Genomic DNA, 24,028 nt, shown 5'->3' on the forward strand with positions numbered 1-24,028 from the left:
TTAGGTCCGGTCAGAAAACCGGATACAGGGCAAAAAATTGCCAACTGGAGTCCCTATATGACTCCGGTTGGCTCATTCAAATGAATGAGATCAGGGCCGGGTTTCACTCCCGGATCCGGTGACCATATCATCAAAATGCAGCGGGAACCTAGCCTTAAACTGACAGGCTAACAGAAGATGCAGTTGTTAGATTTAGGTGCCAGCTATGAAGCAGTGTAAACAGACTGTAATGTGACATTGAACAGACCGCTCTGAATTATTGTGCAGAGGATGAGGTGGATGGGGAAAGGGTACAGTGGGAGTGAACATCAGCACAGGGCTGGGAGACTTTGAGGGAGAAATACATCATGGTAATTGTAGTAATTGAGCAGGAACAGATGAGGAAGTGGACTGCATTCTGTGTCTGAGAGACAGCAGAAGGAGCCCTAAAGAAAACGATTTATTAAGTAAAAACACACTTGGAGCATGTATATCAAGCATTTGCACAAGTGCAAGATGACACTTCCTTTTCTGTACAGAGCCCTTTTCAGCAATGTCCTCCTTATTATTGTCACAGAAGTACAGTAAAATATAACACCAGTAAATAGATAAGACAGGATCTTCAGAATAGCTGAAACTCAGAGTTCAGCCTCCTGCAGAATAATCTCTGCACATGTCACATGGCATGCTTAGAAAACACTCCCAATTATGTCAATAGGCTTTGGGTCAGGCTATTTTGTCTTATGTTCATGGGTCTTGCTCTAAAACTTATCTGGAAATGCTGGTAAAACAGCTCAGGCAAAATGGCAGCCCCTAACATAATGTACTACATTTAAAAAATTACAATCAGAAAATAGAAACAGATTAGAAAAAAAAGAAAGTGTTTTATCATTTGGCCTTAAAAAATTTTTTCAAAAATCTAGGTGTCACATTTCTAAGATTCAAGCTTGATTCAAGCAGTCATTAAAATTAGTCCAGTTTCAAAGGGGAATAAAATGGCCACATTTTTTGAATCCATATTGTGGCCATAAGTCTCAGCCTGACTGCATTTCCATCATGTTTCTGATGACCTGAACTCACAGCTGTCAGACCCAGTGTCAGGCTAGGACTTGTGGCGGTATTACACTCTTGTGAAACCAATTTAGGGCAGGGTCACATGGGGCACATCTGATGGCAGTCAAAGAGGGACTGCAGAGTGAGCTACTGGCTGCAGCCGGGTGACTCTGTGTGTCCGCTCGTTGCGGCAGATTTCTACAGCTCCTCAAATTAGAATGGCTCTCTAGTAAATTTTGTCCTCACAGACTTTCTCCTCTCTTTGTATAGATGTACTTTTACTATTTTTTATTGTTAGTACCATTAAGTTCCTTAGTGCTCTACACTGGAAATACAGATGGGTTTAAAAGATGAATCAACAATACACAAGAGCCGCACAATGAACAATAATCTAGAATATTATTAGTATATTCAAGCATTTTGACTAACTCAAGGTTAAGGTTACATTACAGGTATATGAATGTATACCTTGATAGCCTATCTTTTCCTCCACAGGCTGCAATATTCTAAGCTAAAATATTCTGTACTATAGTTTTCTGGCCATTCAAGTCTTCTTCTCTTTGTGAACAAATTAGGGGGGTGGGAGTGGGGGGTTTATGACAAGGTTAATGAAACAACTGAATGTAACCTGCTACAATGTATTGTATATTAAAGGGATCTTTACTTTTTGTAGAATAAAAAAAAAATTGAAATTGTGAACATTCTCTGGAATTGTTTCCTTATTAGTAAGAATGTTTCACCATTCATTTTAAATAAATACATTCTGTTGTGGTAAAAAGATTTTACAGCCTTAGCTGACATTATGCCTTATGCTTGTACTGTAAAATCAATATATTGGCAAGTGATGTATAGAAGGCTAAATCTTTAAAGTCAGAATCACATTATCTGATCACAAACTCTCTGCTTATTGGGAAAGTTTAATTTTACAATACACAAAGCAGATTACTGTGCTGCAGGCTACTATAGTCCTACATATAGCTAAATCCCAATTGTTCTCGAGCCTACGATACCATATAACATACTAATTCTGAATCTCTTAAGATTACAGTTATCTGCTTAAGAATAAAATTTCCCTCAACATCATGTTATTATTCCTAATAATTTTGTATCGTAATGGCATATGTGAGATGGCTGGGATTAATTTGATAAATCTGCACTATATTTAGATATTTCAGATGCTGTGTAAAGATTATCATAAAGACAGCTGGCTTTTTATCAGAAAACATTTCATTTAACATTGTGTTAGTCAAGTCATTAATTATACAATGAAAAATTGAATTGAAAAGTTGCATGAATATTCTGAGCTGTCAGTGGTAAAGTTATTTACAGGGTTAAACCCTCCTCTTTGTGAATCGGGGGCAACAAGTGAACAGAAAACAGCTGCTGCATCACTGCACAGAGAAAGAGAGGGGGATCAAATGGAAGTGCTAACACATAATGCGGTAACTACAAGGTGGGCCATTTATATGGATACACCTTAATAAAATGGGAATGGTTGGTGATATTAACTTCCTGTTTGTGGCACATTAGTATATGTTAGGGGGGGAACTTTTCAAGATGGGTGGTGACCATGGTGGCCATTTTGAAGTCGGACATTTTGAATCCAACTTTTGTTTTTAATAGGAAGAGGGTCATGTGACACATCAAAATTATTGGGAATTTCACAAGAAAAACAATGATGTGCTTGGTTTTAACGTAAATTTATTCTTTCATGAGTTATTTACAAGTTTCTGACCACTTATAAAATGTGTTCAATGTGCTGCCCCTTGTGTTGGATTGTCAATGCAACCCTCTTCTCCCACTCTTCACACACTGATAGCAACACCGCAGGAGAAATGCTAGCACAGGCTTCCAGTATCTGTAGTTTCAGGTGCTGCATATCTCGTATCTTCACAGCATAGACAATTGCCTTCAGATGACCCAAAAGAAAAAAATCGAAGGGGTTCAGATCGGGAGACCTTGGGGGCCATTCAACTGGCCCACAATGACCAATCCACTTTCCAGGAAACTGTTCATCTAGGAATGCTCGAACCTGACACCCATAATGTGGTAGTGCACCATCTTGCTGGAAAAACTCAGGGAACGTGCCAGCTTCAGTGCATAAAGAGGGAAACACATCATCATGTAGCAATTTCGCATATTCAGTGGCCTTGAGGTTTCCATTGATGAAGAATGGCCCCACTATCTTTGTACCCCATATACCACACCATACCATCAATTTTTGTGTTCAAACAGTCTTGGAGGGATCTATCCAATGTGGGTTAGTGTCAGACCAACAGCAGTGGTTTTGTTTGTTAACTTCACCATTCACATAAAAGTTTGCCTCATCACTGAACAAAATCTTCTGCCTAAACTGAGGGTCCTGTTCCAATTTTGGTTTTGCCCATTCTGCAGCACCTGAAACTACGGATACTGGAAGCCTGTGCTAGCATTTTTCCTGCGGTGTTGTTATCAGTTTGTGAAGAGTGGGAGAAGAGGGTTTCATTGACAATCCAACACAATGGGCAGCACATTAAACACATTTTATAAGTGGCCAGAAACTTGTAAATAACTCATGAAAGAATAATGTTACATTAAAACCAAGCACATCATTGTTTTTCTTGTAAATTCTCAATAAGTTTGATGTGTCACATGACCCTCTTCCTATTGAAAAAACTAAAGTTGGATTCAAATGGCCGACTTCAAAATGGCCGCCATGGTCACCACCCATATTGAAAAGTTTCCCCCCTCACATATACTAATGTGCCAAAAACAGGAAGTTAATATCAACAACCATTCCCATTTTATTAAGGTGTATCCATATAAATGGCCCACCCTTTAGATGGCAGCACAACAGTTATGTGTAGTCTAGGGCTGCTGAATGATCTTTCTTTCCTATGGTGAAGCAGCTGCAACCTGTTCTGTTTGGCATCACCCTCTTGCAATGAATGGCTCCTAGGGGAGATTAGCACACATATACACACAGGGGAGTTTATTTACTAACATGATCCCGACTCTTTTTTCTCGGGTTTTGCGCCCAAATTGTGTTGCACATTCCGTGCGACACAATTTGCGACCAAAAAATCCCAAACCCGACAAAAGGGGCGTATCCCCAACAGTTTTGATAAATCCCAACATATTTACTAAGGTTTCCACAGAAAATGAGGTTGATTTGACCTGGGAAAAAATGACAGTTTTGATAAATCCCAACATATTTAGTAAGGTTTCCACGGAAAATGAGGTTGATTTGACCTGGGAAAAACCGACAGAACAGTTGTAAAAAAAAAAAAAAAGCAAAACGTAGGGAAAAGTGCAAAATGTAGGGAAACATTAGTAAATACTTTGGGAAAATACCTGTCAGGAAACAAAACCCACAAAGAAAACTTCACTTCACTCTGAGTAAATCTACCCCATTGTGTGGTTTTGTTCACATTGGGGTTGAAATCCGGGGGACAAGTGCAGGGAAAAAAGTGTAGTAATAAAAGATTTCCAGTCACACCCCTAACCACACCCACAACCATGTCCCCAACCATTATCAGCCACACCCAAGATCACTCAGCCACCTTCACATATTCAACATTCTTCCTCTGCTGTTCATAACACACCACACATGCACAGCCAACATTCTATTTATTGTTTAGGGAGCAGCGCTTCTCCATAATTAATGGAATGCTAGTCCTCTCCCATCATTTCGGGGACAGACAGAATGCACAACAATTAGGCTAGGTTCACACAACAGAGTTTCCAACCGGAATTCCGGTGCAGCAGAATCCCATTGCTGGCAATAGGATTCTACTGCACAGTGCACACTTCTTGTTTATTCTTCAGTCTATGGAGATGGCAATGTCTGCACGACCCTAGTGACTGATTTAGTCATCGCTGGCTGCATTCAAAATTCTGCTCTAAAATTTCGTAGTGTGAACCTTGCCTTATAGAGGACCTGTCAATTTTTCCTTGAATTTTCCATTAAATAAATTTTGAAGCATGTTTTCATACAATTCTGCATTATGGTATTTATCCTGAAAATGTATTCTTTGTGTCAGAGGGCTGTGTACAATCTGACAATGTCCCTTATTGCTGATAGTATAAGGCTAGGTTTAAACTATGAAATTTCGAAGTTCCGATGCAGCAGAATACTATTGCTGTGAATAGAATTTCACTGCACAGTCCACACTATGGAATACTATATGGAACACAAAGGACAGCAGTTCTGGGGAAATACTTATACTGTACACCTATATATGGCCTAGATTTATCCAACTGTGTGAGAGAAAAAGTGGAGAGATTTTTTCAAAGCAACCAATCACAGCTCAGCTAATGAGCTCTGGTAAAGTGAAAGAGAATATATAGTATTATCTAGTGATACCTCAATAAAAGTATGGGCCGTATATTTATGAACTCCAATCTGAGATATCAAGAACCAAAAGAGCAGCACAGTCACTTTTTAAAAAGGTTATGTGTCCAAAAGACATCAATTTTATTATTTCCGTAGAAAAGGACAGTGCAATGATAAAAAAAAAAACACATATATTGAAAAGAGGAATGCAACACCAAAACGGTGATATCACAGTGGTAAAAACAGTAAATATGGTTATATATATAAGATAGATCCCAAAATGATTAAAATAATCATGTAAACATTAGAAGAGGTGGCAAATGCACACCTATTGCACAAACAAGTAATTACTGTACCGCACTTGTTACACCTACAGATATATTGCCCATAACAATTTAAGACTCAAGTGAGAATACATTGCTATATCTATATAAAGTGCAAAGTGCATGTACCAGAGACCTATGAAAGCAAGTAGATACAAACCAAATGTAAACGTGCCAAAGAGGTCAGACACCCTGACAGAGACCGGGATAGCACCACTCCAACGTACGTTTCGGTACGTCAACTTTGTCTGGGATATTCCAAATAAATGATATATTGATTCATAAATACAATATGTCTACTTTATGTTGGCATTAGAAAGTTGACATGTTTTTACTTTTTGAAGACATGGGAGGGCTTCAAAGTATAGAAGCAATTTTCAAAATTTTTACGAAAATTTTTAAATCTGAATTTTTCATGGGCCAGTTAAGTTTGAAGTGGATTTGAGGGGCCTTACTGTGAGAAATACCCCATAAATGACACCATTATAGAAACTACACCCCTCAAAGTATTCAAAATGACATTCAGAAAGTCTGTTAACCCTGTAGGTATTTCACAAGAATAGCAGCAATATGATGGAGAAAAATCTAAATCTGCATTTTTTACAGTAGTAATTTTTCATTTAGAAAAGTGGTGAAAAAGCCCCCAAAAATTTGTAGCCCAATTTCTCTCATATATGGAAATACCACATATGTTGACATAAAGGGCTCACAATATGGCTCAAGAGGGAAAGAGCAACTGTAGGCTTTTTGAAAACAAATTTTGCTGTCATGGTTTTTGGGGGCCTTGTTGCATTTAGGAAGCCCCCATGGTGCCAATACAGCAAAAAAAAAGCCTTAACACCTCACAGGTGATTGACGATTTTGCATTGAAGTTGGACGTGGACATTGAAAATGTTATTTTTAACACTTAAATGATGGTGTTACCCAAATTTTTTCTTTTTCACAAGGGGTAATATGGGAAAATGGATTTCAAAATTTGAAGCCCAATTTCTCCCGATTAAGAAAACGCCCCATATGTGGACATTAAGTGCTCTGCTGGTGCACTACAATGCTTAGAAGAGAAGGAGCAAAATTTTGCTTTTTGAAAGATAATTTTGCTGAAATGGTTTTTGGGGGGCATGTTGCTTTTAGCAAGTCCCCAGGGTGCCAGAACTGCAAAAAAAAAAAAAAAAAAAAAAACACATGACATACTATTTTGGAAACTACACTCCTCAAGGAACGTAACAAGGGATATAGTGAGCCTTAACTTTGCGTTGAAGTTTGACATGAAAATGGAAAATTTGGACATGTAACAAAATTTTGGAAGCTGCACCCCTCCAGGAACGTAACAAGGGTTACAGTGAAAAATTACTAAAGCCCGGGGCAAAGAAAGCCCAGGGTACAAGATCCCTATTGCAGGGAGACTTCCCTAAAACTTAACTTTTAATGGTGCTCTGATAAAATATTTGTGACCAAAACGTTAAAAACTCATGTCAAGGTCCACCGTAATCTGATAACTGTGAGTGAGTTCACTATGGTAATTGTATAGGGAACTGCAGTTTCCCTTTATCTAAGTGAACCGAGACAGATTTAAAACACTAACATTTGCCCCCCTCTACTAGTTTCGGCGCTACTGCACCATCCTCAGGAGGAACAATGGGCAAACACATTCCCACGTGTCAAGCACTTCCTTATATATGGTCTGTTTGTGCTGTCATCACTCAGCGACAGGTGTATCAACCTATCCTGAGTGCTTGATGTTAGGGAACCAATCACAAAATCCATTCCGGTTTACCTGTCATGGATTGTCCAATCACTAGGTTGATGCCTTACCTGTCAACTCCGTGCGCCGTATTTCCGCATTGCGCCCGCTCATGTGATCTGTCACATGATCGCAGGGCCGTCTTGTTCACAGCCGCGCGCGCACGCGCGCGGACTTAGAGTTTTTCTGCCGATGCCTCTGTGCTATATTACCGAGTGTCCCTGATGCGCACGCGCGCGAACTTGGAAACTCTGCCATGTCAGCGCCGTGATACGCCTGCACTATCACACAGAGCCCCCCTGCCGCGCATGCGCCCGGACTTAGAAGTTTATTATATGCATATGTCTACGCTATCATATGGGATGGCTGTGCATATGGGATGGTTGTGCATATTTGCATAGTGCACCAATGCTGATATATTGGTTCTCATTCTATCAGGTATGCAATAACCGTATATGTAGGATTTAACATAGAGTTACCTTAGATGTTCTCCTCTATAGCCTATAAATCGCATTCGCAAACTGGTAAGTATCTACTTATAAATTTCATTAATACAGTGAAATAAAAATAAATAATGTCTCTCAGATACCTAATTATATTGTGAACAGGACAGACATATTACTTTCTTGGATTATTGTGTTGGTTTCTGTCTTATATTTCAATCATCAGAAGTATCAGAAGTACATGGGAAAATAGAAGCTGGTCAATTCATAATATAATGAAACAAGTCTTGTATTCATAAACTGGTTCATGCTTATTCCAAAAATGCAGCAAAAGAAAAGCCTTAATTTAGGCCCACCGGTGCCATGCACCTCAAGTGATGAATCCATCTCGCTTCTTCTTTCAATAGATTCTTATCAATGTCACCTCGTCTCGGGCCCAAACGTAGTTGACATATCCCTACAAAATTAATTTCTGCCAGATTGTTGTTATGTCTCAACTGCATATGTCGAGATACCGACGTATCTTTCTTCGTGCGTAAACAACTAAGATGTTGTGAGATACGCCTTTTCATTTCTTGAGTGGTTTTGCCCACATAAATCCTAGGACACGTGCATATAGCCACGTAAATCACGTTTTTACTGCTGTAGTTTATAAATTGTCTGATATCATAAGATCGGGAGTCTGGGGTTCACAAATTGTTTCGTTTTTCTCATATAGGGGCAGAAGGAGCAATGGCCACAGGGGTAAGACCCAATTGTGTTGCTCTTAAGCCAGGTGTCCCTTCTCTCTACTGTGTCCAGATGGCTTCGGACAAGTTGATCACGTAGGTTCGGACCTCTCCTATAGGTAATACTTGGATTACTGCCTATCAATGGTCCCAGGTCCTTATCTTTTGAGAGCAAATGCCAGTGCTTTCTCATAATCCCCATTATCTTATGTGTGTAACCATCATAACTCCCAATGCAGCGTATACGTTCTGGTCCACTTGTTGGGGGTGTCTGCGACAGAGTAGCCACTCTGTCCGTGCCTCGTGCCCGATTATATTCTTTTTTCAGATGTTTTTTAGGATAGCCTCGATTTCTAAATCTGTGATACAGTCTCTTACTCTCTTCAACGAACTTCAAATCTTCAGAACAGTTACGACGTGCTCGTAAATATTGTCCTATAGGGATGCTAGATTTCAACCGATCCGGATGCCAGCTTTCCCAATGTAGTAGGGAGTTGGCTGAGGTGGGTTTACGATACACCTGGGTTTGTAACTTGTAGTCCCCATCTATATAGATGTGTAGGTCCAGGAAATTGATGCTGGAACCTCCAATTTCACTGGTGAACACCATACCAATCTCATTGGAATTCAATTGATGAACAAAATCGGTGAAAAGTGAAGTATCTCCGTCCCAAAGAATCGCAACATCATCGATATAACGCCCCCAAAAAATAATGTGACTGGTGAACAAACTAAAACCCTCAGAAAAAACAATAGTGTCCTCCCACCACCCTAAAAAAAGATTAGCATACGTGGGTGCACATGAAGACCACATAGCTGTGCCCTGTTTCTGGTGATAGAAAGTGCCATTAAATGAAAAATAATTGTGAGTTAAGATGAACCGTAGTAGTTCAAGGATGAAAGAATTGTGTTCAGTGAAAAAGGTGCTTCTCGTGCTCAGAAAGTGTGTGATAGCGGTCAGGCCAATGTCGTGCTGTATATTACTATACAGACTTTCGACATCTAGACTGGTAAGTATTGTTGTTTCGGTCACTGTGATGTCCTGTATTTTAAGTACTGTGTCCTTCGTATCCTTAAGATACGAAGGTAGAGTGACAACGAAAGGTGCCAACACTTTGTCAATGTATACACTCGCTCCTTCTGTGAGGCAGTTGTTGCCAGACACAATAGGCCTGCCGCGTACTGGTGTAGTTGTCTTGTGTGTTTTTGGCAACGCATAAAACGTTGCGATTGTCGGGTGAGTATTGTAAATAAATCTCTGTTCATCATTAGAGATGAGATGTTTCTCTTTTGCATCATTTAGAAGTACTTTAAACTGGCCAAGGTATTCACTAGTTGGATCAGATGGTATGACCTCATATTTTCTTTGATCAGATAGTAAGTCCATCACCATGGAGACATAGTCGGACCGGTCATTGACCACCACATTCCCCCCCTTATCCGAGGGCTTGATGATCAGGGACCGGTCCGACCTCAATGTCTCCAGGGCCCGCTGCTCTTCTCCTGATAGATTAGAATTGATAATCTGACTCCTTGGTCGAATTAACTCTATATCTGTTGTCACAAGTGACACAAAGGTCTCTATATTTGAGAACTGTGAAAACAAAGGAGTCATCATGGACCTCGGTTTAAGGTCGGTGAAAGGTGCTTCAAAACCTATAGTGGTATCTTCGTTTTCCATGAGAAGTTCGTGAAGAGTATGTCTGACTACTTCATCTTGCCTTAATTGGGTTCTAGAGTCAACATCTTGTTGTAGATGCCATTTGAGTAGCGCTAGCTTTCGCGCAAATAAATTTATATCTTTAATCCACCCAAAGGCATCAAAGCGGGGTGTGGGCGTAAAGGAAAGGCCCTTCGAGAGAAGGGAGATCTCATTCTCCTCTAATGGTCGAGATGACAGGTTGAAGATTTTTAACTTATCATCCTCACTGCCTCTTATCAATCTATCAGCCTCACTCTGTTCCAAGGCATTACTCATCTCTACTGATGTTACGTCGGACCTTGTCCCTGTCCTTGTCCTGATCCCAAAAAATGGGGGACATTCATGACTGTGCCAGCAGGTTGGGCATTGTTCATAGGGGGAAGACTTTGAATCATTGGTAACTGTGGACTTTGAAACATACTCAGATTGGGCATAGTACTCTGAGGGACAGGGATAGTGTGTGTACCCTGTCTTTGATGCATCATAAGATTGACATTGGAGGATGCTTGAGCAGATGACGATGCTTGGGCTTACACTTCACAGGTTTTTGAACAGTGGTCCGTAAAAGTGAAAATTTTGATTTTTAACACTAAAATGATGGTGTTACTCCAAATTTTTCATTTTTACATGGTGTAATAGGAGAAAATGGACCACAAAATTTGAAGTCTAATTTTTCCCGATTAGGAAAAAGCCCCATGTGTGGAGGTTAAGTGCTCTGCTGGTGCACTACAGGTCTCAGAACAGAAGGAGTGCCATTGGACTTTTGGAGAGGGAATTTTGCTGAAGTTGTAGTAGGGTGCATTTTCAAACCTCCATGGAGCCAGAACAGCAGAACCCCCCCCCCTTAATACACATGTGACACCATTTTGGAAACTACACCCCTCCAGGAATGCAACAAGGGTTATAGTGAGTACTTACACCTCACAGGTTTTTTGAACAGTGGGCTGTAAAAGTGAAACATTAGATTTTTAATACTAAATTGCTGGTATTAACCATTTTTTTGTTTTGTTTCACAAGTAGTAAGAGAAAAACGCTACACAAAAGTTGTAGCTCAATTTCTCAAGAATAATAAAATACCTCATATAAGGCGGAAAAGCACTAAGCGGGTGCAAAATAGGGCTTAGGAGTGAGACAGCACAAATGAGATTTGTGGCCTAAAGTAGGGCTTTGCACTGTAATGGTTGAGGTTCTGACAAAAAATCTAAAAAAAAAAATAAAAAAAAACCTTCGGCAAGTGACCACAATTTTGAAACTACACCCCTCAAGGAAGGTAACAAGGGGTACAGTGAGTACTTACACCTAACAGGTTTTTTGAACAGTGGGACGTAAATTGAAAATTTTTATTTTTTTACACTAAAATGCTGGGGTTACCCAATTTTTTACATTTTCAAAAGAGGTAATGGGAGAAATTGGGTTACAAATTTTGGAGGGCTTTTTCTCCAGACTATGGAAACACATCCACATATGGGGTAACATGCTGAGCAGGCACACAACAAGGCTCAGAAGTCATAGAGGTCTGTTTGCATTTGAGGCCTATGGCATTTCAGTAGCTGATGGTTACATACATTCAGAGGAAAATACAAAAATGAAACACCCACATGTGACACTATTACAGAAAGTACCCACCCTGAGGAATGGGTATAGGGGTAAAGAGGACATTTTGAATGCACAGGTGTTTCCTTATTTTATTTTCCAGGAATGGATGAAGGGAAGCTATTTTCAACCTATGCTCTGCTTCGCTCTTTCTGGGAACAACTATCATGTGAGCTCATGAGCGAGAACTCTTTGCATTTGAGGCTGATGTTTCTTACGGACCTAACAGTTACATACATTCAGAGGAAAATACAAAAAAGGAACACCCACATGTGAGCCTATTACAAACAGTACACCCCCTAGGGAAGGTGTATAGGGGTGAAGTGGAGATTTGGAACAGCCGGGTGTTCCCTAAATTTGCTTTCCAGGAATGGATGAAGTGCACTAAGGGGGGGGGGGATGAAAATTGCAATTTTAATAATAGATATGCCAATTATTTTCCCAGAATGATGACCCTGAGTATAGCCGAAAGTAAAAATGATGCCCACCCCAAACCCTATACTTTGAATCATCATTTTGGGAATGGGATGTGTGTGGCCATTCCTAACCTGTTACCTCAAATGCGCACCCTGCTCAGGTGGGGAGAGAGCGCTGCGCTTTTGAGGCAACTGCAAACCCCCAATGCTGTTGACTCTGTGTCACATGACCCATTTTTTGGGGGAAAAAAGATATTATCAGGGGTATTGGGAAAGAGGTTTTGGGGTATTATTTTTTTTTTGGGGGGGGGAGGGGAGTGTTTGGTTTTAAAATTTGGAAGACAATGTTCTCTGGACTGGTACATTGGAGTATAATTCTGGGGAATTAACCCCTTAACGACCCCAGATGTAAATGTACGTCCTGGTGTGTCGGTACTTAGAGCACCAGGATGTACATTTACGTCCTGTGTATGACCGCTAGCATCGGAGCAGTGCTCGCGTCATATTCTGAAGGTCCCTGCTGCTATCACGCAGATGTCCGCCATTAACCCCTCAGATGCCGTGATCAATACAGATGTTTGTTAAAATAAATGATTGGATCATCCGCAGCACTGCCGCGGGGATACGATCATCTGTAATGGCGGCTGGAGGTCCCCTCACCTGCCTCCGGCCATCTCTGATCTGGTCTGAGATCTGGTACTGATCAGTGTCATGCCCTATGCATAGCACTGCACAGTATTAGCAATCAACTGATTGCTGTTGATAGTCCCATATGGGTGCATAAAAAAAGTGTAAAAAAAAAAGTTGAAAAATCTCCCCCAATAAAAACTAAAATTTACCCTTTTTTCCATTTTACCCCCAAAAAGCATAAACATTTTTTACTATCAAAATATAATGTTTATGATCCCGTACGGTGAACGGCGTAAACGTAAAAAATAAAAAAAGTCCCAAAAATGCTGCATTTTTGTGACATTTTATTCCAAAAAAAGTTAATAAAAAGTGATCTAAAAGTTTAATATATGCAAATGTGGTATCAATGAAAAGTACAGATGATGGCGCAAAAAAGGAGCCCTCATACCACTCCATATACGGAAAAATTAAAAAGTTATAGGTGGTCAAAATAGGGCGATTTTATATTACTGATTTTGTACAAAAAGTTTGAGATTTTTTTTAAGCAGTAAAAAAATTGAAACGTGTCTAGACATGGGAATCATTTTAATCATATTGACCCATAGAATAAAGAACACGTCATTTTTACTGTAAAGTGTACAGTGTGAAAACGAAACCCTCCAAAGTGTGCAAAATTGTGGTTTTCATTTAAATTTCCCCCTAAAAAAATATATTCTTTGGGTTCGCCATAAATTTTTTGGTAAAATGAGAGGTTTACAAATTACAAATCATTACAAATTACAATTGGTCACGCAAAAAACAAGCCCTTACATGGGTCTATAGATGGAAATATAAAAGAGTTATGGATTTTAGAAGGCGAGGAGGAAAAAACGAAAATGCAAAAATAAAATTGTCCTGGTCCTTAAGATCAAAATGGGCTTTGTCCTTAAGGGGCTAAAATTAGGGGAAAGGATTCAAAATTTAAGGCTCCATGGAAGTGTAATGCTTCCTGAAGCAATCCTTAATGCAGAGGCCCGGATGATCGGGGCAAGTGTCACATTGAGTGTTGGTGTCCTTCCGAATCCCCTTCCTGTGACACACTCTGCATTTTTTTTTTCTGGGATCCGAGGAGCTGAAGTTCTAGAGGTGCTTTGACCTGCTCTTTGGTGGTCACCAAAGACAAGGGCTTTTAGAACTTCCTCTTGAAACTGCAGGAATGTCTCTGTGTTGCCAGCATGCTTGAACAGTACAAAAGAGTTATACATGGCAACCTGTACCATGTAGACCACAACTTTTTTGTACCATGTCCGTATTTTCCGTATGGCATCATATGGCTAGAGGACTTGATCAGAGAGATTAAATCCCCCCCCCCCTCCATATACTGATTATAGTCCAGAATACAATCAGGCTTGAGGACCAGTCCAACGGTGCCTCGCACAGGGACAGGGGTGCTGCCATTCGCATGAATTTTGGTGAGCATAAGGACATCCCTCTTGTGCTTATACCTGACCAGCAACAGGTTTTCATGGGAAAAGGTACGGGACTAATCCGGGGCATAGGAGCGTGTAGGGGATGGGGCGGAAGGCCTCTTTGATTCTTCCGGACTGTCCCACAAGCAACTGTGGATCTGACGGCGAGGGATGTGAAGATAGGGATACTAGTGTAAAAGTTATCCACATAAAGGTGGTAACTTTTATCTAGCAATGGGTGCAAAAGGCCTTAAACGATTTTCCCGCTTACACCCTGGGGTACTCTCGCAAAGTTTATACATCTTTACGCCATACCTCGCTCTCTTGGTTGGAATGCAATCGCCGCAGATCGCCGGTTTGCATTTACTGGCGATCTGTGGCAATCTTAGGACCCCCCTCGGCAATATGCCGTGATGCCTGCTGAACGATTTCAGCAGGCATCCCGGTCCGGTCCCCGCCTAGCAAGGCGGGGACCAGAGAAACGCAGGGTGTACCTGCACATCCTGAGTCCTTAAGGCCGTGCCCCCCCTTGTGCCCCACCCAATTTAAAATAAATAGGGATGTCCCAATACTGATACTAGTATCGGTATCAGGGCCGATACTATCCATTTGCATGCATCACGGATTCACGGTGTCCTATGGAGGAGCATGTGACACACACTTCACTCCACCTCCTCCCCCGTGCCCATCGTAACACTACAGAGGAAGCAGAGTGACGTATATGTCACATGCTCCTCCATAGGACACCATAATGTGGACAGGAGGACTGGAGAACGGGGCAGTTGAGCGGCAGCACACGACAGAGGACAGCCGCAGGTGAGCTGTCTACAATGGTGGGGGCTGCTGTCTAAATGAAGCCCTGCTGCTGTCTACAAGGGGTCCCTGCTGCTGTCTAAAGGGGGTCCCTGCTGATTTCTAAAGGGGGCTCTGCTGCTTTCTAAAGGGGGGCCTGCTGCTGTCTGCAAGGGGTCCCTGCTGCTGTCTACAAGGGGGGCTCTGCTGCTGCCTAAAGGGGGGGCCTGCTGCTGTCTAAAGGGGGGGGGGCTGCTGATGTCTAAAGGCGGGGCTGCTGTCTACAAGGGGGGGTTGCTGTCTACAGGGGGACTGTGGTCTACAAGGGAGGGGGCCTGCTGTGTACAGGGGGGCTGCTACTAATGACTGCAAGGGGATACTACCTACTATTAAAGGCAATCTTACAGCAGAACCACCTGCACTAACTTGAATTTATATGTAGATAGTGCAGGTGACCCGGTTTCTGCCGCTGCTCACCATGTGGTCATCGGTCTCACCGCCAATGCAAATTCCCTGTTCTGTCCAATGGAGAAGAAACATTTTGGCTCATACTACAGCAGCAGCCTCCATTGTACATAACAAGGACCCACATATCAGCATGGTAAGCAGCGCCAGAAACCGGGTCACCCTGGTGTCAGATTCCCTTTAAAATAAAAGTACCTCGTAATTGGTATCGGCAAGTACTAGAATTAAAGCATGGGTACTCATACTCGGTCTTAAAAAAATGGTATCCGGACATCCCTGTATGTATATATATATATATATATATATATATATATATATATATACATACACACACACGTTTTAAAATTGCCCCCCCCCCCTTTTGTCACTGCCCCCCCCCGTGTGCCCCCCCCCCCCCCCCCCCCGCCCTAAATATGAATGCTGGATACGACACTGTCCTTAATGACTCGGCAATGGGGCGTATGCCCTGCGTCCTTAGGGGGTTAAGCACTGTTATACAGACTGTGCACTAATAACTTTACATTGTAGCAGAGAGTCATTTCTTCAGTGTCACAAAAAAAGATACAATAAAATATTTACAAGAATGTGAAAGGTGTATTTACTTATGTGAGGTACTGTAAATTAATAAATAGATACACTTCGCAGGAGTGCAGCACAACCACTATAATTGTCTGGGTGCAGGCTGTTGGATCCTGGGTTAGAGGCTCTTCAGTATACAAAGAACCAAAAAATTAACAGCACTCCATTCCGTGCGTGGCTTTATTCATCTTGCGTTACAAGCAGCTCTGTTTAGTTTGTCTCACACATGAATAAAGCCACGCACTGATTCATCTGAACAAACGGAGTGCTGATGATTTTTTGGTTATTTAGACAGATAGATAGAAGATAGGAGACAGATGCAGTAGTCAGAAGATACAATATATATATATATATATATATATATATATATATATATATATATATATATATATATAAAATAAATGGTAAGTAGAAAGATAGACAGATAGACAGCCAGATAGATACAGTAGATAGATAGATAGATAGATATGAAATAGATAGATGATAGATAGATAGATAGATAGATAGATAGGAGATAGAAAGATAGATAGATAGATAGATAGATAAATAGATAGATAGTAATCCAAAGAGAAACAGCACTCCCTTGAGCTCAATATCCGTGGGTGCATGCAGAACCAGACCTTGGTCAGGGGTCCCAATTCACAGAAAGTTCATATAAATCCGCAGCACACAGGTCCAATATGGTGAAAAAGAAAAAAACTTTATTCCATCATGTGAATGTCATACAGCGACGTTTCTGCTGGCTCTCCCAGCCTTTCTCAAGCTCTTTGTGCTAGCAGTGTGCTGCTGTATTCTTCTGTTGCTGTAGATAGATAGATAGATAGATAGATAGATAGAAGATGGATAGCTAGATAGAGGATGGATATATAGATAAATAGATATATATATATATAAGATGGATAGATATGAGATAGATATGAGATAGATAGATAGAAGATGGATAGATAGATAGATAGATAGAAGATGGATAGATAAATAGATAGATAGATAGATAGATAGAAGATGGATAGATAGATAAATTGATAGATAGATGCATGAAATGGTAGGTAGAAAGATGGATAGAAAGACAGACGGACAAACAGAAAATAGAGAGACACAGGCATAGTCTCCAGTGTGAAGACAGATGCTTCTGCAGCTAGTCAGCAACATTAGTCAAATAACATTAGGCTAATTTCCCCACTACCATCTTTGAACTCTGTCATGAGTTTCCCTAGTATGTATGTTTTGAGCAAACTTTTTTTTTTCCTTTTTATAACAGAAACTGCAGTTTTTATGCTATTTTTTTAAACATCACATAATGTTTCAGACAAATAATGTCACCAGTCTTTTTAGAGTTGCCTTCATTTTCATGGAAATGCTTTAAAAAGTATATAAAGCAGTTCATTTAAGTATTCTGCTGCTGTTCTGAGTTTTCAGAAGCAGACTTTGTGAAAAGCTGTCTCATCTCCAAGGCAACCATGTATAATTCATGTTTTGCCAGAGGAAAGAGAACAAAAAAATGTATGTGCTGTACTTCCCAATCCCCCGCCCCTCGAGGTCAATGTGTGTGATAAGAACCCTTACCAGTGTGAAAGCTGAAAATTAAGTGTGAAATAGACTTTGCCTATATTAAATGTTACTTCATGCGTGGATCATACAGAATGTTTTCTTTGGGATTTTGCCATACATTTATATGTCTTTTGTTTTAGGATGCATACACATGGAAGTGAAACACTGACAAAATATATATTTTGTTATTACCTTTAACCCCTTAAGGACCAGGCCATTTTACACCTTAAGGACCAGAGCGTTTTTTGCAAATCTGACCACTGTCACTTTAAACATTAATAACTCTGGAATGCTTTTAGTTATCATTCTGATTCCGAGAATGTTTTTTCATGACATACTCTACTTTAACTTAGTGGTAAAATTTTATGGTAAATTGCATGCTTTCTTGGTGAAAAATCCCAAAATTTGATGAAAAAAATGAAATTTTGCATTTTGCAAACATTGAAGCTCTCTACTTGTAAGGAAAATGGATATTCAAAATTAAAAAAAATTTTGGTTCACATATACAATGGGGGACATTTACTAATCTAGTCTATTCTGGGTATGCTTATAGACCAGCGTATGTGGTAGTCTCCTGTCTATTGTGCTCCTAATTTATCAAACGTCTCACAGCCCTTGACAAATTCTGTGCTCAGACTTCAGAGTCTACAGATTAAACTGCATTTAGACCTGCTCCAACATGGTCTGACATTTCAGCGTATTTAGGGCAAATGCGACTTGTCGCACAAAAGTCGCACTTGATAAATTCCGCACCAATGCATTTTCCAATGCATTTCCGTCTAAAATAGACTTGCATGCATCATGTTCTAAAAATCCTCTACAGCAAAAGTCGCAGAAAAGTCGCACATATTTAGACTGCAACTTTCTGTGCGACAAATTTAGACAGGAAAAACCAGTCTAAATCCTTTGATAAATCTCCCCCAATATGTCTACTTTATGTTTGCATCACAAAATTTATGAGTTTTTACTTTTGGAAGACACCAGAGGGCTTCAAAGTTCAGCAGCAATTTTGAAATTTTTCACAAAATTTTCAAACTCACTATTTTTCAGGGACCAGTTCAGTCTTGAAGTGGATTTGAAAGGTCTTCATATTAGAAATATCCCATAAAAGACCCCATTATAAAAACTACACCCCCCAAAGTATTCAAAATGACATTAAGTAAGTGTATTAACCCTTTAGGTGTTTCACAGGAATAGCAGCACAGTGAAGGAGAGAATTCAAAATCTAAATTTTTTACACTCGCATGTTCTTGTAGACCCAATTTTTGAATTTTTGCAAAGGGTAAAATGAGAACATTTTTACTTGTATTTGAAACCCAATTTCTCTCAAGTAAGCACAAACCTCATATGTCTATGTTAATTGTTCAGCGGGCGCAGTAGAGGACTCAGAAGGGAAGGAGCGACAAATGGTTTTTGGGGGGCATGTCACCTTTAGGAAGCCCCTATGGTGCCAGGAGAGCAATAAAAAAAAAACACATGCCATACCATTTTGGAAACTAGACCCCTCGGGGAATGTAACAAGGGGTAAAGTGAACCTTAATACCCCACATGTGATTTACGACTTTTGCATATAAAAAAAAAATGTACCTAAAATGCTTGGTTTCCCAACATTTTTACATTTTTAAAAAGGGTAATAGCAGAAAATACCCCCCAAAATTTGAAGCCCAATTTCTCCCGATTCAGAAAACACCCAATATGAGGGTGAAAAGTGCTCTGCTGGTGCACTACAGGTCTCAGAAGAAAAGGTGTCACATTTGGCTTTTTGAAAGCAAATTTTGCTCTGGGGGCATGTCGCATTTAGGAAGCCCCTATGGTGCCAGAACAGCAAAAAAACAAAAACAAATGGCATACCATTTTGGAAACTAGACCCCTCGGGGAACGTAACAAGGGGTAAAGTGAACCTTAATACCCCACAGGTGATTCACGACTTTTGCATATGTAAAAAAAAAATTTTTTTTTATCTAAAATGCTTGGTTTCCCAAAAATGTTACATTTTTAAAAAGGGTAATAGCAGAAAATACCCCCCAAAATTTGTAACACAATTTCTCCCGAGTACGGCAATACCCCATATGTGGCCCTAAACTGTTGCCTTGAAATACGATAGGGCTCCAAAGTGAGAGCGCCATGCGCATTTGAAGCCTATATTAGGGACTTGCATAGGGGTGGACATAGGGGTATTCTACGCCAGTGATTCCCAAACAGGGTGCCTCCAGCTGTTGTAAAACTCCCAGCATGCCTAGACAATCAGTGGCTATCTGGCAATACTGGGAGTAGTTGTTTTGCAACAGCTGGAGGCTCCGTTTTGGAAACATGGCGTACCAGACGTTTTTCATTTTTATTGGGCAGGGGAGGGGGGCTGTGTAGGGGTATGTGTATATGTAGTGTTTTTTACTTTTTATTTTATTTTTTGTTAGTGTAGTGTAGTGTTTTTAGGGTACAGTCGCACGGGCGGGGGTTCACAGTAGTTTCTCACTCGCAGTTTGAGCTGCAGCTCAAACTTGCAGCCGGATACTTACTGTAAACCTCCGCCCATGTGAGTGTACCCTGTACATTCACATTGGGGGGGAGAAACATCCCGCTGTTGCAAAACTACAACTCCCAGCATGTACGGTCTATAAGTGCATGCTGGGAGTTGTAGTTTTGCAACAGCTGGAGGCATACTACTTTGGCTGGGGATGCTGGGGATTGTAGTTATGCAACAGCTGGAGACACACTGGTTTGCTACTTAACTCAGTGTGCCTTAAGCTGTTGCAAAACTACAACTCTCCGCAGTCACCGACAGCCAACGGGCATGCTGGGAGTTGTAGTTATGCAACCAGCAGATGCACCACTACAACTCCCAGCATGAGCTTTAGCTGATTGTACAAACTGGGAGTTGTAGTTATACAACAGCTGAAGGTACACTTTTCCATAGAAAAAATGTGCCTCCAGCTGTTGCAAAACTATAAGTCCCAGCATGCCCATAAGGGAATGCTGGGAGTTGTGGTGATCTGCCTCCTGCTGTTGCATAACTACAGCTCCCAGCATGCCCTTTATGCATGCTAGGAGCTGTTGCTAAGCAACAGCAGGAGGCTGTCACTCACCTCCTGCTGCTGCTCCGGGACAAAGGTCAGTCCCTCGCCGCCGCTGCTCCTGGGGTCCCGATCCCAACATTGACGCCGGGGATCGGGCTCCCCAGCTCCCTGGGTCTTCTTCCCGCACCCGCTCACGTCTTCCGGAAGAGGGGCAGAGCAGGTTGCGGGAGTGACACCCGCAGCAGGTGCCCTGATTGGTCGGCTGGTAAACCGGCCAAAGAATCAGGGCGATCGTGAGGTGGCACCAGTGCCACCTCACCCCTGCTGGCTATGGCTGTTCGGGGCCGATCAGCCAGTAATTCCGGGTCACCGGGTTACTGGAGACCCAATTAAACCAGAATCGTTGCAGATCGCTGGAATGAATTGTCCAGCGATCATCGGCAATCGTCGACATGGGGGGGGGCATAATGACCCCCCTGGGCGTTATGCCGCGATGCCTGCTGAACGATTTCAGCAGGCATCGGGCACCGGCCCCCTCCGGCTAGCGGCAGGGGGCCGGGAATGGACAGGACGTACTCCTACGTCCTCAGTCCTTAAGGACTCGGAAACGGGGGCGTAGGAGTAAGTCCATTGTCCTTAAGGGGTTAAATATAGAGTTAAAGGGGTACTCCAGTGGAAAGCATTTTTTTTCTAAATCAACTGGTGCCAGCAAGTTATACAGATTTATAAATTACGTCTATTAAAAAATCTTAATCCTTCCTGTACTTATCAGCTGCTATATACTGCAGAGGAAGTTGGTTGTTCGTTTCTATCTGTCCACAGTGCTCTCTGCTTACACCTCCGTCCATGTCAGGAACTGTCCAGAGTAGGAGCAAATCCCCATAGGAAACATCTCTTGCTCTATACAGTTCCTGACATGGACAGAGGTGTCAGCAGAGAGCACTATGGTCAGACTGAAAAGAACAACTCAACATCTGGAGCATACAGCAGCTGAAAAGTACTGGAAGGATTAAGACTTTTTAATAGAAGTAATTTACAAATCTCTTTAACTTTCTGGCACCAAATGATTTGAAAAAATTGTTTTCCCCTTTAAGGGGATCACAGCTAAATATGTACACTCCATGAGGCCTATGTTTATAAGGGATTGCAATGTACAGTCTGTTGGAGCTCACAGGTCCTTTTCTGTAAGAAACTGTTTGCAGATGTCCCATTTAACTGTTAATGCATATGTCCAAATATTGTAATAATGTGACTTTATTTTGAAAAATGTAAAGTTATTTCCAATACTACATTTGTATTAATTGATAGATGTTTGAAGAACAGAACCACCGGATGTATGAAGAACACAAGGCTGTGGTAGTTTATGTTGGTTGCAAGTCCAACCTGCTCACTGAAAGCCCTGATGCTCACAAGCCATACATTAAAGGGGTACTTCGGCGCTAAGACATCTTATCCCCTATCCAAAGGTGGGGACCCCCGTGATCTTGCACACAGCACCCCGTTATAATCAATCCCCAGAGCACGTTCTCTCCGGGTCTGATTACTGGCAATCACAGGGGCCAGAGTATTGTGACATCATGGCCCCGTCCCCGTGTGACCTCATGCTCCACCCCTTCAATTCAAGCCTATGGGAGGGGGCGTGGATTGGGGATAAGATGTCTTAGCGTCGGAGTACCCCTTTAAGGCTTTAAATAGCTTTCCTTCTATTCTGCCTCTGAACACCCTATCTATAGTGCTGAATAAAAAGTGGAACATATGTCATCAGCAAAATTAGGTTTTAAAGACCCTGTTAGTCACTAGGTGCTACATATGAAGTGTATGTAATTAATATAAATTACCATTACCATTACACACTATGTATACAATTCTAATAAGAACAAATATTAGTTACATAGTTAGTACGGTCGAAAAAAGACATATGTCCATCAAGTTCAACCAGGGAATTAAGGGGTAGGGGTGTGGCGCGATATTGGGGAAGGAATGGGATTTTATATTTCTTCATAAGCATTAATGTTATTTTGTTCCAGGAATGTATCTAATCCTGTTTTAAAGCTGTTAATTTTTCCTGCTGTGACCAGTTCCTGAGGTAGACTGTTCCATAAGTTCACAGTTCTCATGGTAAAGAAGGCGTGTCGCCCCTTGAGACTAAACTTTTTCTTCTCCAGACGGAGGGAGTGCCCTCTCGTCCTTTGGGGGGGGGGGGTTTAACCTGCAACAGTTTTTCTCCATATTTTTTGTATGGGCCATTAATATACTTATATACGTTTATCATATCCCCCCCTTAAACGTCTCTTCTCAAGACTAAACAATTGTAACTCCTTTAATTGCTCCTCATAGCTAAGATGTTCCATGCCCCATATTAGTTTAGTCGCGCGTCTCTGCACCCTTTCCAGCTCCACAGTGTCCCTTTTATGTACAGGCGACCAAAACTGAACAGCATATTCCAGGTGAGGCCGTACCAATGCTTTATAAAGGGGGAGTATTATGTCCCTGTCCCTTGAGTCCATGCCTCTTTTTATACATGACAATATTCTGCTGGCTTTGGAAGCAGCAGCCTGACATTGCATGCTATTCTGTAGTCTGTGATCCACAAGTACACCCAGATCCTTCTCTACCAGTGACTCTGCCAGTTTAATCCCCCCTAAGACATACGACGCATGCAGGTTATTAGTACCCAGATGCATAACTTTACATTTATCCACATTGAACCTCATTTGCCAAGTGGATGCCCAGACACTTAGTCCATTCAAGTCATCTTGTAACCTATACACATCCTCTATAGACTGTACTGTGCTACAAAGCTTGGTGTCATCTGCAAAGATAGAAACAGAGCTGTTAATGCCATCCTCTATATCATTGATAAATAAATGAAACAACAGCGGTCCCAGTACAGAACCTTGGGGTACACCACTAATTACCGAGGACCAATCAGAGTATGAATCATTGACCACCACTCTCTGGGTACGATCCATGAGCCAGTGTTCAATCCAGTTACAAACTAAAATTTCCAAAACCAAAGACCTTAACTTACCTTTCAGACGTCTATGAGGGACAGTATCAAATGCTTTAGCAAAATCCAGAAACACTATATCCCCAGCCATTCCTCTGTCAAGGCTTCTACTCACCTCTTCATAAAAGCAAATTAGATTGGTTTGACAACTTCTATCCTTAGTAAACCCATGCTGGCTATCACTTATAATACTATTATCCCCTATGTATTCCTGTATGTAATCCCTTATAAGTCCTTCAAACAATTTAC

This window comes from Hyla sarda, chromosome 1, assembly GCF_029499605.1.
Source record: "Hyla sarda isolate aHylSar1 chromosome 1, aHylSar1.hap1, whole genome shotgun sequence".
Taxonomy (NCBI): domain Eukaryota; kingdom Metazoa; phylum Chordata; class Amphibia; order Anura; family Hylidae; genus Hyla; species Hyla sarda.